Here is a 12,339-nt window from a genome sequence, read left to right as displayed (position 1 = left end):
AAAGATATTCTCAGGTCTTGCACGGCCATTGAAGGGTTTTCTTTAATTGATACTATCAAAGCCAAAAAGAAAAACTTTTTAAGAAGGGGCCTGAATTTGACAAGCACTCACACATTTGGACATACATGTGGGTTATCAGAGTCCCTGAATTTTCAAACTCATGTAGAAGTACATGAAGTTGTCGGAAGATACTATATTTTTTCATATGCCAGCTGATTACAGAGCAATTAAGAGCCTTTAAAAAGCTAGCATTCCTACATCTTTGCTTTCAGTACCAGCTGACTGAAAAACTTCTTAACAATTTTTTGCTAACTGCATTTCATGAAAGTACCTAAAAATGTATAAAGGCTATTACCGAGGAGTCAGGAGCACAACATTTGAAATGTTGGTTGTCAGAAAGTCTTGAAGTATTTTTCTGTTTTTCTATGCAAAAATGAATCATAACTTCCCAGACAACCCAATATTTTTCTTCTAGTTCATTCTGGGGAAAAGTTGAGGTCTCAAAAGGCAAAGATAACTACCATGTAACACTAAACATAAAGTATTAAATATCTTCAATTAAGCTAAAATTTTTTATTGTTTTAATGAGTATCAAGGGATTAGTTAACACAAATAATGTTCTGTAATCCATATAGAGAAAACCAAGAATGGAAATTTAATAAAAGATCATTATTGAGTGCCAATAGTCATGATAAAGAAAGTGTAATGTATAAGTCATTAGGGTTATAAAATATTCTCTTATTGTATATTAACTGAAAAATGATAAAATACAGAAAACCACTGTCATAAATTAGTAACATTGTTCCTCAAAGTTAGTTAAAACAAAAAGGGTGTCTGGTTAGTTTTCTTCTTTCTTCAAGTCAAAGGCATATAATAGCACAGAGGTAGGCTGACTTGCTTTAAATATTTCACTATTTAGTGCCTCTTGCATATGTATGCAATTTCTTTTCTAACTTAGTCCAGCTAGGTCATGGGAAAAAAAATCATACAATGTGCTAAATCTAGGAAGCAGAATTCAATTCATTCATCTGATTGAAACTGACAGTTAAATTCTAGGAAATCCTTAGTCCATTAATTTACGATGAATCGCACTATCAAAGCACCACCTATGGCCCAGTCCACCATGTCTCTCCACACCTAGCCACTTGGCAGTTTGGTGTAATCAAATGATTAGCATTTTAAGGAATTAGTTGTATATCGAATAAGAAAAGAGAGTAAAAGACTTTTTTTTGTGCCAAGTTAAGTACCATAGTAGTGTAAACAGTTATAAAATACAACAACAAAAATGTATAGTAGTAAATATCTAAGATACTGTAAGTTTGAAGAGTGGTGGAATTTAGATTAAGTCAGTTCCCACCTCATGTGTCTTGCCTTTTCTACTTCACTCTCTTGCCACTCTCTCCCCTTGTGGTCATATATAGGTCCACCAAGATGATCGTGATAGATTAGGGAGTATGCCAGGAAGCCCAGACCACCAGAGAGTGGCACTTAAAATGAAGTCATGTTGGACAATGGGACATGATACTTTGTGTGTTGGCATAAGTCCTGTTTTTTAACTAGTTGTGAGGGTTCTTTTGTTTCGTTTCTTTCCCCTCCATTCTCCTTTCAGGATTTTGGGCACACATATACATGTGCCTGGCACATGTTTCAAGATGCCAGATCCAGGACTTGAACCACAGTGAGCCATATGGAATCCAGTCTCCTTAACATCCATGCCACCTGCTAGCTCTGGTTTGTGAGTTTAAACATTCCCTTCCATTCTAATTTTTTTGGATACTTCCTGTTCCTTAAAATGAAGGTCTCTGGGGGTCGGCAGGTGGCGTGGTGGTTAAAGGCACTGGACTCCCTCATGGCCAACTGTGGTTCAAGTCCTGAATCCGGTAGCTTGCTTTCTCGCTTTCCCTCTCTCTCTCTGTGTCTGTATGATCAAACTGGAAAGTAACAATAATAATAAATAAAGTTAAAATAAAAAATAATTATGAAAAAAAGAAAAAATGAAGGTCTCAAACCCAGGTCTGACTCCAACTACCATCTTTTCTTTGAACTAGCTGCATACTAATCATTGTGCCCCAACCTCCACCCAAGAAATATAAGGCAAAAGACCCTTCACCATTGTACGCCATTCACTGTTCATTTATAAATTATGACATTTACATATTTATTTAATATGTTTGAGAAAAACTTCAAAGGAAGAACCACCAGATTTGGTAATTGATTGGATATGGGTGGAGATAAAAAGCAGTTCTTTACCTATTCTAGTTTTAATAACAACCAGACTTTGTCAAGCAAGAGCCTGAAACCAGAGTCAGATTATCACTTTTGCACACCAAATTTTAGATTTACCATGTTGTATGATGTTGATTTTTCCCCCCATAGCCTGACTAGACTGAATTACTTGAGAAGAAATTCATACACAGGAAGCACAACAAAGTTAAATAAGTTTTGTTTTGTTTTGTTTTGTTTGTTTGTTTGTTTTTAGAGGTTTTTGCTATAGGGCATGTGTGCTCATCAGAAAGACAAAGAGAGGCAGAGAGACAGAAAGCGAGAAATCACCCCCCGGGAGGATGGTCACACCACAATCCCTTCTCTTCCATTCTTCTCCTAGGATCTTGGGCACACATGCACCCGCACCTGGCCTGAATTTAAGCTACCAGGTCTGGGACTTGAACCGAGGTCAACTACAGGGGAGTCCAGCGACATAGCCATTATGTCAACTGCTGGTCCCAGTAAGTTTTATTTTTTTTCTGCTTTAAGGTTTTTGCCATTGGGCATGTGTATTCACCAGAGAGAAACAGAAAGAAGCAGTGAGAGGGAAATGAAAAATCATCCCCAGGGGGATTTTCTGCTGGGATTTTGGGCACCTACACACACACACCTGGCATGAGTTTCAAGCCACCAGGTCTGAGACTCAAACAGTAGTAGGTCATGTGGGAATCCAGCACCTTAGCCACTACATCACCCACCGGCTCCATTAAATAAGTATTTAATATGAGTTATCTCTATTCTGTATCTATTATATGCCTTTAGCCTGAGGAAGAGAGAAAACCATCTCACCAGGTTGTTTTAACTAACTTTATGGAATAATGTTATTAAATTATGAAATTGAACCCAATGTGCCCTAGTGAAGGAATGTCTCTGTCCTGGTTCCACTGCCCTCTTTCCTACCTAGTCACTCTTATTTATTTATTTTTCGATAATAATTAAACAATGAGATTTATTTCCTAGGTGGCAAACCACCACTCTCTAGAAGTGCAAGTAAACACCAGAAGCCCCACGTGCAGTCAGAACCTGAACACGCACAATCTGGATCCTAATGAGTTACAGGTGTTGAGAGACGGTGACACACACCTCCGCATAGTAGAAGACAGCATTTCGTCCTTCCTACAGCTGTATTTTTCACGCAGCTTGAAGAGATTCCTCCCACTGCCAGTTCGACTTAAAAGTCCTTTGAGAGTGTTGATTTCAAATTAAAAGCTAAACCTACATCAGGCACACAATCTTCATTTAACTATTTAATGTAAACAACGATTTAAACTATACTCCAAAAGTTTCCCTTGAAAGAAACAGTAATCAAATAAGTTAAATGTCTTTAGGCATTTTATGAAGCATAGCAAAATACTTAATAAGCAAATGTAATTTGTTATATACATCTCATTCCCAGGAAAGCCTTCTTTCTGTGACGATTATGTTACACCTTAAAATGAAAGTCTTAATTTGTAAAATAATGAAATAAAATCTAATGAAGAAATTGACTTCTAGAAGATGTGAGCTACGTTTTTTAAAAATGTTTAAACTCAACAATGTAGTCGAGAAAATGAAGGACATCGGATTATTTTCAGTGCTTATCTTGTATTTCTATAAAGTATATCAAAGCAAATAGCTTGTATGTAAAACAAAAATCTTTCCAAGGAAGGCATACGGTTGATTGACAGACAAATGACAAAGAGTAGCTTTGACTTGGTCTTTTTTTTTTTTTTTTTTTTAATACGTGAGTAAATGCCATGTTTGAACTCATTAGTTCAAAGTCCACATTTGTCAGCCAACCACTGGTGATTAGAGTAGGCTTAATCCCAGTGTAATTCCCAGAGGTAAGCCAGTAAAAAGAGAACACTGGTAATTCTGTTTCTTTCACACGGCAGTCTAAAGAGATGACTATAAAAGTCACCCTTGGTCCTCTGTGTGTCTATACTTTTGAAGAAGTTAGGAATAGTAAACACACCTTTCTGATTATGAATTAGCAAACAAATACTAAGTATTAATAGAAAGTGGTTATTTTCCTGATTTTGTTATGTTCAGACAAGGAATTATCTTTGTATACCTGTTTGTACAGAGTGTATGACTTTTTTTTTTTAAGATGTTAGGAAATAAAGTGAAAAATTATTTTAATAATATTTGTTCTGACTTTTTCCTAAATCTTTATATATTTTTTCAAAAAGTAATAAGACATAAAGAATTGACCTTAGTATCAGAAAAAGCAAATTTGTGATATTTTACATAAAAGTTTTTTAGGTACCTACAATCCGCCTTAATGATACATTGATCAATATCGTCTTCTAAAACTGATATTATCCAAAATTTCTAAGCTTTCTCTGTGTCAACATGGAAAACAAACTCAAACATTATTTAGAACACACACAGAGGTTCCCTACTAATATATAATTATGGGTACAAGCAAAAAACCACTGGAAGGACAAGTATAGTGTCTCAATATTCTGGAATACGGTAGGCTGATTACTTTGGTCTCACTGCTGGAAGTCTAGGATGACTCTTCTATCAGCACTCAGGTGCAGTTTCTTAGTTATGTACATAGGATTGTGTTACATGTAAAAAGCATATGGCGCACCACAATATCACAATCTAAGAGGAACTCACAACTATCATGACTGTGAACTAGTTGAGATAATATAAATGGATTAGATTTTTAAAATAAGAATTTTTATAGATATGCAGAAATGCAATTTTTCACTTCATACAATAAAAAACTTTGGTTTTTTTTATGTCATGAGAAGACTATTCTTCTCTATTCTATCTTAATATATGTATTAATACCTATAAGAAAACAATCTCATATCTCCTTTAGCAACAATTGCACTTTGTGTTTGTTAATAATATTGATATATTCAGTTACCTAAGAACATTATTTCTTAGTTTCTAAATGAGCAGTCACTAAAAACTACAATTTTAAGTTTTAAAAATTTTATCTTCTTGAACAAATAGAATGAAAATAAATGTTTGAAGGGAAAATAAGATAGCTACCCTAGTAATCTTTCTTTCTTCACAACTATAGCCATTTTTCTTACAGGTAATATGAAAATAATAGTAAACATTTGTCCTCTCCCAGTAGTTTTGGAACAATAACTAAAGAAACATCTTTTAAAATGGAGTAACTTTAAAAGTATGAGTTTTTAAAAACATAAAACACTATTACTACTGAAACATCAAAAAATGATGAGAGACAAACGAATAAACATAAATATTTATCTTGAAAATCAAGAGGAAAAAGATTAGCGAAAAGAAAGAAACGTAAAATAACCCATAACCCAAGACCCAGAGATAACCAATATTAACATGTTGTGAGTATCTGTCCGAATTTTTCCCTTGTATGACTAATCACTGTTTAGTTTTAGCAACTTCGGGAATAAACTAACATTACATTTCTTTAGCTGTGTAATTAAAAGAACTTTGGTTCAATCTTTCATAGATTTTCTAGCCAAAGATCTTTTTAAATCCTTGCCTCATTCTGATGATAGGAGAATCATTGGCCACTGCTCTCTGGCGTAAAAAATTTCAGACATGACCCTGTAGCCAGTCTCTTTCTCTGTATTCCTCAGAACACCTACCATCTCACTGGTCTCTGGACTTAGCACTTCTTCCTACCACTGGTTTCCTTTGCATTCTGTTGCTGGAGCTAGGATTCAAATCCCAAATTCATTTTGCTTGGGTAAGGGGTTAACAAACTTACGCAGTAGCGGTCTCAATAAGAAGTATCTTAGGCTTTGTGGGCCAAAGGGCAAAATTAGAGAAATTATGTAAGAACTTATGCAATTGGAGAGAAAACAAATTTCCACAAACTATTTAATTGATGAAATTAAAATATGGTAATAGTAGTTGTTGAGTACTGCAGTGTACAAATTATTTGGGGTATTGAAAAATAATATTTCATAATACAAGTCTAATCAAAAAGTAAAATTCCCCTTTTGAGGGGGGTAACGTTGTACTTAGCTGGAATTCAAAGTCAATATTACCTATCATCAAAATCAATTACTAATATTCATCTGTTAATGCTATCTGTAATGATATTTTATTATTTTTTTAATTTAATTAATTTTCTTGGGGGGGGAGAGAGGTGTTTGCTATAGGATGTGTGCGCTTTCCAGAAAGACAGAGACAGAGAGACAGAAAGCGAGAAATCATCCCCCCAGGGAGGGATGCCACGCTGCAATTCCTTCTCCTCCATTCTCCTCTCGGGATCTTGGGCACACATGCACATGCATCCGGTGTGAATTTAAGCGACTGGGTCTAGGACCCAAACTGTGGTCGACTACATGAGAGTCCAGTGACACAGCCATTATGCCAACTGCTGGTCCCTGTAAGGAGATTTTCATCTTTTTTTTTGGAGAGGTTTTTTTTTTTTTTGCAATAGGGGATGACCTCTTGCCAGAAAGAGAGAAATAGAGAGACAGAAAGCAAGAAATCACCCCCAGGGGGGATGGCCACGCTACAATCCCTTCTCCTCCATTCTCCTCTTGAAATCTTGGGCATGCATGCACACGTACCCAGCATGAGTTTAACCCACCTTATTACCCACCTTTGCATATCAATATGTTTAATTTGTTGGAAGCTTGTGATACAAGGAGATCTGGGGAAGAGTAAACTGAGAAATGTACATAAGAGATTATAAGATGTACTTTCAGTGGAAACCAGGGTGACTTTAAATCTTTTGGAGGATTATCTATCTGTTTTATAAGGTGTACACATTTGATTGCTTTTCAATTGCTTAGAGTATTTTGCAATACTGTAAGGATTGGAAACTGATCACATGTAGGAAACTACAGGTGATGCAGATGTATCTTTTCCATAGAAATGCAAATGCAATTTGTTCTTTAGAGATAAAAATGTTAAGATTTGTATTACATTGGGACCAGCAGACGGCATAATATTTATATCACTGGACTTCAACATGGTTGAGTCTGGTTTGAGTCTGGTACCCAATAGCTTAAAACTCATGCCAAGCATGTGTGTGTGTGTGTACCCAAAATCCTGAGAGAAGGGATCTCGGTGTGGCAATCCCACCCTGGGGCATGACTGTTCACTTTCTGTATCTCTCTGGTGGGAATCCATGCCCTATAGCAAAAATCTCTCTCTAAACAACAACAGAAAGATTTATATTACATTTCATTGCCCTATAGCAGGGGCTCTAAAAGTCTGATTCAGAGTCCCCACATGCTCAAGAGATGCATTCTGGAAGCCTAAAAGTTCAAAACCATTTTTATAATAATCCTAAGGTTTATCTGTCCTGTTACTTTTATTTTCTTACAAGTTTACATTGGAGTTTTCTAGCTATGAGACATTTGATACTATCACAGATGAATGCGGAAGCATATATGAGATTCCAGACATTTTTTAATCAAGAAAGACATTAAAGTGTAACTTTTAGAGTACAGTTTAATACATCACTACTACTCTGTTTTTAAAAAAGGACATTAAAGAGATTTGTAATAATGTAAAACAATGCCATTTGTCTCACTAAATTTGTGTTTGTTTTAGAAAATATGGCTAACTTTTGTAAATACATTGCTTTAATTGTTATGGATAGGTGCTATATGTCATCTCAAGTTATGTAGCTATTATATTTCTTCTAGTATTTCAAGTTTCAATTTTTTGTGCTTAATTTTTAGTACATTTAGAATTTGCTTTGTTACATGGAGTGAGGAAGGGATCTAGGTTCTTTCCTCAAGTAAATAGCTCTCTCATTTACTAAATAATTTTTCCTTTCTTAATTATTTAAAAATAGAACCTCTATTATATATTAGATTCTTATATATTTTTAGTTCCTTCTAAATCTTCTAGTGTATTTTATTAACATGCCTCTATTTCATTACTAGTAATGGAAATTTAAAGTACGTAAATTGTACAACATATTATACATATTACAAGGGCATTCTCACAATTCTTTTTTACATTTCTTTTGCAAAACATCTTTTTCTTAAGGAAAGAAAATATATTTAAATATACTTGAAAATGGCAAGTAAATATATAAATTATGTACAAACTTTTAGCAAAGCATTGAATATTCCTTTTTTTTTTTTTAAAGTTTTCTCTATAGGGTGCATGTACTCACCAGAGAGAGGAAAAATGAAAAATCACAACCCAAGGTGGGACAGACACTCCACAATTCTTTCTCCTCTAGTCTCCTCTTGGGATCTTTGGGCTCACATGCATAGGTGCCTGGCATGATTTTCAAGCTTTCAGCAAGAGATTTGAACTGCATGCAGCCATGTGGGACTCCAATACCTTAACTACTATACCACATGATGGTCCCAGCATTGAATATACTTTAGACAGTTTAAACTGTCTTCTAAAACCCAGAAACATATATTAGGTGTCGTCCATATGTAACATACACTACAAAGTGCTTTTCATTGACACATATGTTATTTTGATGTAATTCATTTTCCTTAGCCGTCTCAACTCATGCTTTAGTCTTAGGTGGAAAACAAGATTTAGAAAGTATTAATGTGTCTTCTTAAAATTGAGCTATATTAGCTTTTCTTCAAGTCACTAGCCACTTTTAAAATTATATCTATTAGTTTGAAAAGAAAGTTTTTTTTTGTATTTCAGCAAGAGGGCTATCTATTAGCTAACCACAACTGCCTATTGTCCATAAACAAGGTGCCACAATTCTCTCCACTGCTCCACTTTGAGTGATTAGATTATCTGATTACATAGAAATATGCCTCATAAATTTTCTCCTACTGAATGGCACCAGAGAGGAAACACCACAAAAAGATCTTGTTACCTAAAATTATGTTAACTTATTTTGTATAAAATCTGATACACATGAAAAAAGCAACTAATACCTTTGGTATAAACAAATTAAGAAAAGCAGCAAAAACAGCTATAGCATTTTAGGAACATATTCCAGTGGCTACTCTATAGTTCTCTGTCATTTTTATTATTTATTTTCTCTAATTATTCATCCATTTATTTGTATCTCTTGTCTCTTTTGAGAAGTTTTCATTGGTTTTCTTTTCTCTTTTCAGCTTAATTGATGCAATCTGAAGGTACATGTATAATGTCGATATGGTTCTTTATACAAATGCTTTTTTCCTTTATTCAGTTCTTCAGGCTTTCTCTATAAAATGTCTTGGCATAGCTAACTTATTCCACATTTCACTGCCTTTGAAATTCCAAGAAGAGTTCCTGTGCTGTTGGCCTTTTCCCACTTTCTTTTTTCTCTTTTGCTCTCAGATTCTTCTGGGCAGTAATATCAAGTAACTATGAATATCAAATAACTATGAGGACATCTGATATTTCCAGAGAGAGGATTTTCTTGTAGAAAAAAAAAAGAAAAACCCTTTTTGGAAACAGGAAATAATTTTTAGTTGACCACATTTAGAGTTTCAAAACTGAGAACTTTGGAAAGTTATTTTATTGCTTTTTGTTGTGAGCATAATATAAGCTCTCATACTTAGTCTGGACATCTTTCCTGGAATTATTACTTTAGAATTATTACTAAATAAACTGTAGCTGACTGCAAGTGCCAATAGTTTTATCTGCCTATTTCTTCCTGTACAAGCTATGTAGGTAAAGCAATAGCAGTATATATTGCAAACAAATAAAGCCATAGTAATAATAAGCAGTGATTTACAAAGGAAGATGAAGGAAACTACTTCTTACTCTATTAAGAATTATTTTAGTATGTAATCTATTGGATTGTCAGGAAAGTCATGACACATTTTTTGCATAGAAAAACAGAAAAATATGTAATTACCTACCTGATGGCCTAATATTTGAATTTACACCTGTGCTCATAGATAGGCAAATTATTTTTACTAATAAGTTTAGAAGAAGCCAAGGACTATGGAAGCATAATTCCAATGTGTTAGTTTAGTTTATATGGAGAAAATTGACAATACTTTGCCAAAGTAATTGTTTAAATCATCAAAACTATAGAAAGCCACTTGAAATAAAAATTAAGTTAATGGGAGTTAGATAACATTCCTTCTCTGATTTTTTCAATTTCTTAATTAAAATTCATTTCTCAGTAAGCATAAAGAAATTAGTAAATTACCTTTCTCATAATTATTTTTGCTTAGAGTGGACAGGACTCATGGAGGGGACTGATACACAGGCTGGATGCTCATAATTTTTGAAAGACTATTTTCTGTATATTCAGTTATTCAGATTTCCTTTGCATGACCATTGTGGGGAACTAAGGAAACAGAGATGCATCAATGTTTTGTTTCTGTGTATTCCATGTATCTGTGAGGCACATAAAACAGCACCTTCACTGGTGATCTGAGTTTGGACCTGCCTAAGAGTAAATGAATGACTCAATACTGGACTCTACCCCAAAGCCTGAGCATCCTGGCCTCATTAGTAGTCATGGGAGTTCATGCTGAAGGACAGTGAAGTCCAGGACAGGGTAGTCTGCTTCCAGCTCTCAAAGGCACTAAAGAGACCAAGATGCCCTGGGTCATCATATGGGTCATCATATGGGTCAAATTCCCAACACTACTGGGGAATCCCTAAACAGTGCTGTTTGAAGGGCTTTCCAAGGGAAGCTTACTCCATTGTGTGTCTTCCTTGTCGCAAAGATCTCATCTGTAGTGCACTACTATATCTGTAGCATGCACTGCATTGTAGGTATCCAATGAATGATTAGAAAATGTGATAAATGTTATAAACTTCTCCATAAAATAGTGACACTGAGCATTTCTATTTCCAAGAGACCTCGGCCAAACTGAGGAGTTTGGAGAATTTTAGATGTGTAGAGAGCCCTATATAGGGAGACAACTGTCCTAGGAGCTGCCTGGTGACAAATCAGCAATGACCATAAGTCACTGAGCACAGAGGAAAGGGTGAGAAGCCATGGAAGGAGAGCCACTCTGAGTCCTGTCTTTCATTAACTAGAATTTTCATTGAAAGGCTAAACCCCCAAAGCATAGCTCTCACCTCTCTGCTGGATCACAACGTTTATACATGGCAGATTTAAAAGTGAAGGGACCAAGTTACAAATGTTAAATGTTTTATTTAAACATATTAAATAAAAGTAGATGACTTTGGTTTATCATTTAACTTAGTAGAATCTAGCGTGCACTTTTTAAAAAGTTGGTATCATGTGAGCGCATGAGACAGGGAAGCACCCTTGATGGGATCAAACCGCTTCCTTCAGCTCTCCAGCTAGTAAGGATCTTGGACACGTGCAAACACACCTGCTGTCAGGTCACCTGGTCTGGGTGTATAAACTCAAGCTTGAGTGGCTTCCAGGATTACAACCCAATCACTACAGACTGCCACCTAGGCCGGGCGAGTATACACATTCTGTGGATTCCCGATGAGCTTGGAATATTTGCCACTTCTTATTTCTTTTGTACTTCAGTTTTTGTTCTTTCTTTCTTTCTTCTTTCTTTCTTTCTTTCTTTCTTTCTTTCTTTCTTTCTTTCTTTCTTTCTTTCTTTCTTTTTCTTTTAAGAGGTTTTTGCTACAGGGTGCATGCACTTGCCAGAAAGAGAGAGAGAGACAGAGAGGTAGAAAGCGAGAAATCACCCCCCAGGTGAGATGGCGATGCTGCAATTTCTTCTCCTCCATTCTCCTCTCAGGATCTTGGGCACGCATGCACACGCACACAGGACGAGTTTAAGCCACTTGGTCCGGGACTTGAATCGCGGTCAACTAAGTGGGAGTCCAGCAACATAGCCATTATGCCAACTGCTGGCCCCTTTACCTCAGTTTCTAATGCCTAGAACTTTAATTGTCAGCTCTCTAGAGCTTGTGGGGCAAGAAGGGGGGGGCGGAATAGACTTAACCCACATAAGCTTGATTTATAACAGAACCATGATTTCACCATTGAAGAATTTTGAAGCACCTACTGAGTGCTCAGTAAGTTGTACTTGGCTAATCATAAAAGGGAATGCCTAAACACGGCTCAGAGTATTCATTTTATAATTTTTTACTGAAGGGTTTCCTTGGCTAAGAACTGTGATCATGTTCATTTTTTCCCACTTCATTACCTCATGGGTACCTCCATCCAGAAAGGATCCATCTATTTAAGAGTTGTTTTAAATCCATGCAAGGAATAGCTGGTATTCACACAGTGCTATAGCAAGTGTGGTG

This window comes from Tupaia chinensis, unplaced genomic scaffold (genome assembly GCF_000334495.1).
Source record: "Tupaia chinensis unplaced genomic scaffold, TupChi_1.0 Scaffold149798_1, whole genome shotgun sequence".
In the NCBI taxonomy this organism is placed as follows: domain Eukaryota; kingdom Metazoa; phylum Chordata; class Mammalia; order Scandentia; family Tupaiidae; genus Tupaia; species Tupaia belangeri.
The sequence above is the reverse complement of the archived record's forward strand: the minus strand, read 5'-3'. Positions refer to the sequence as shown.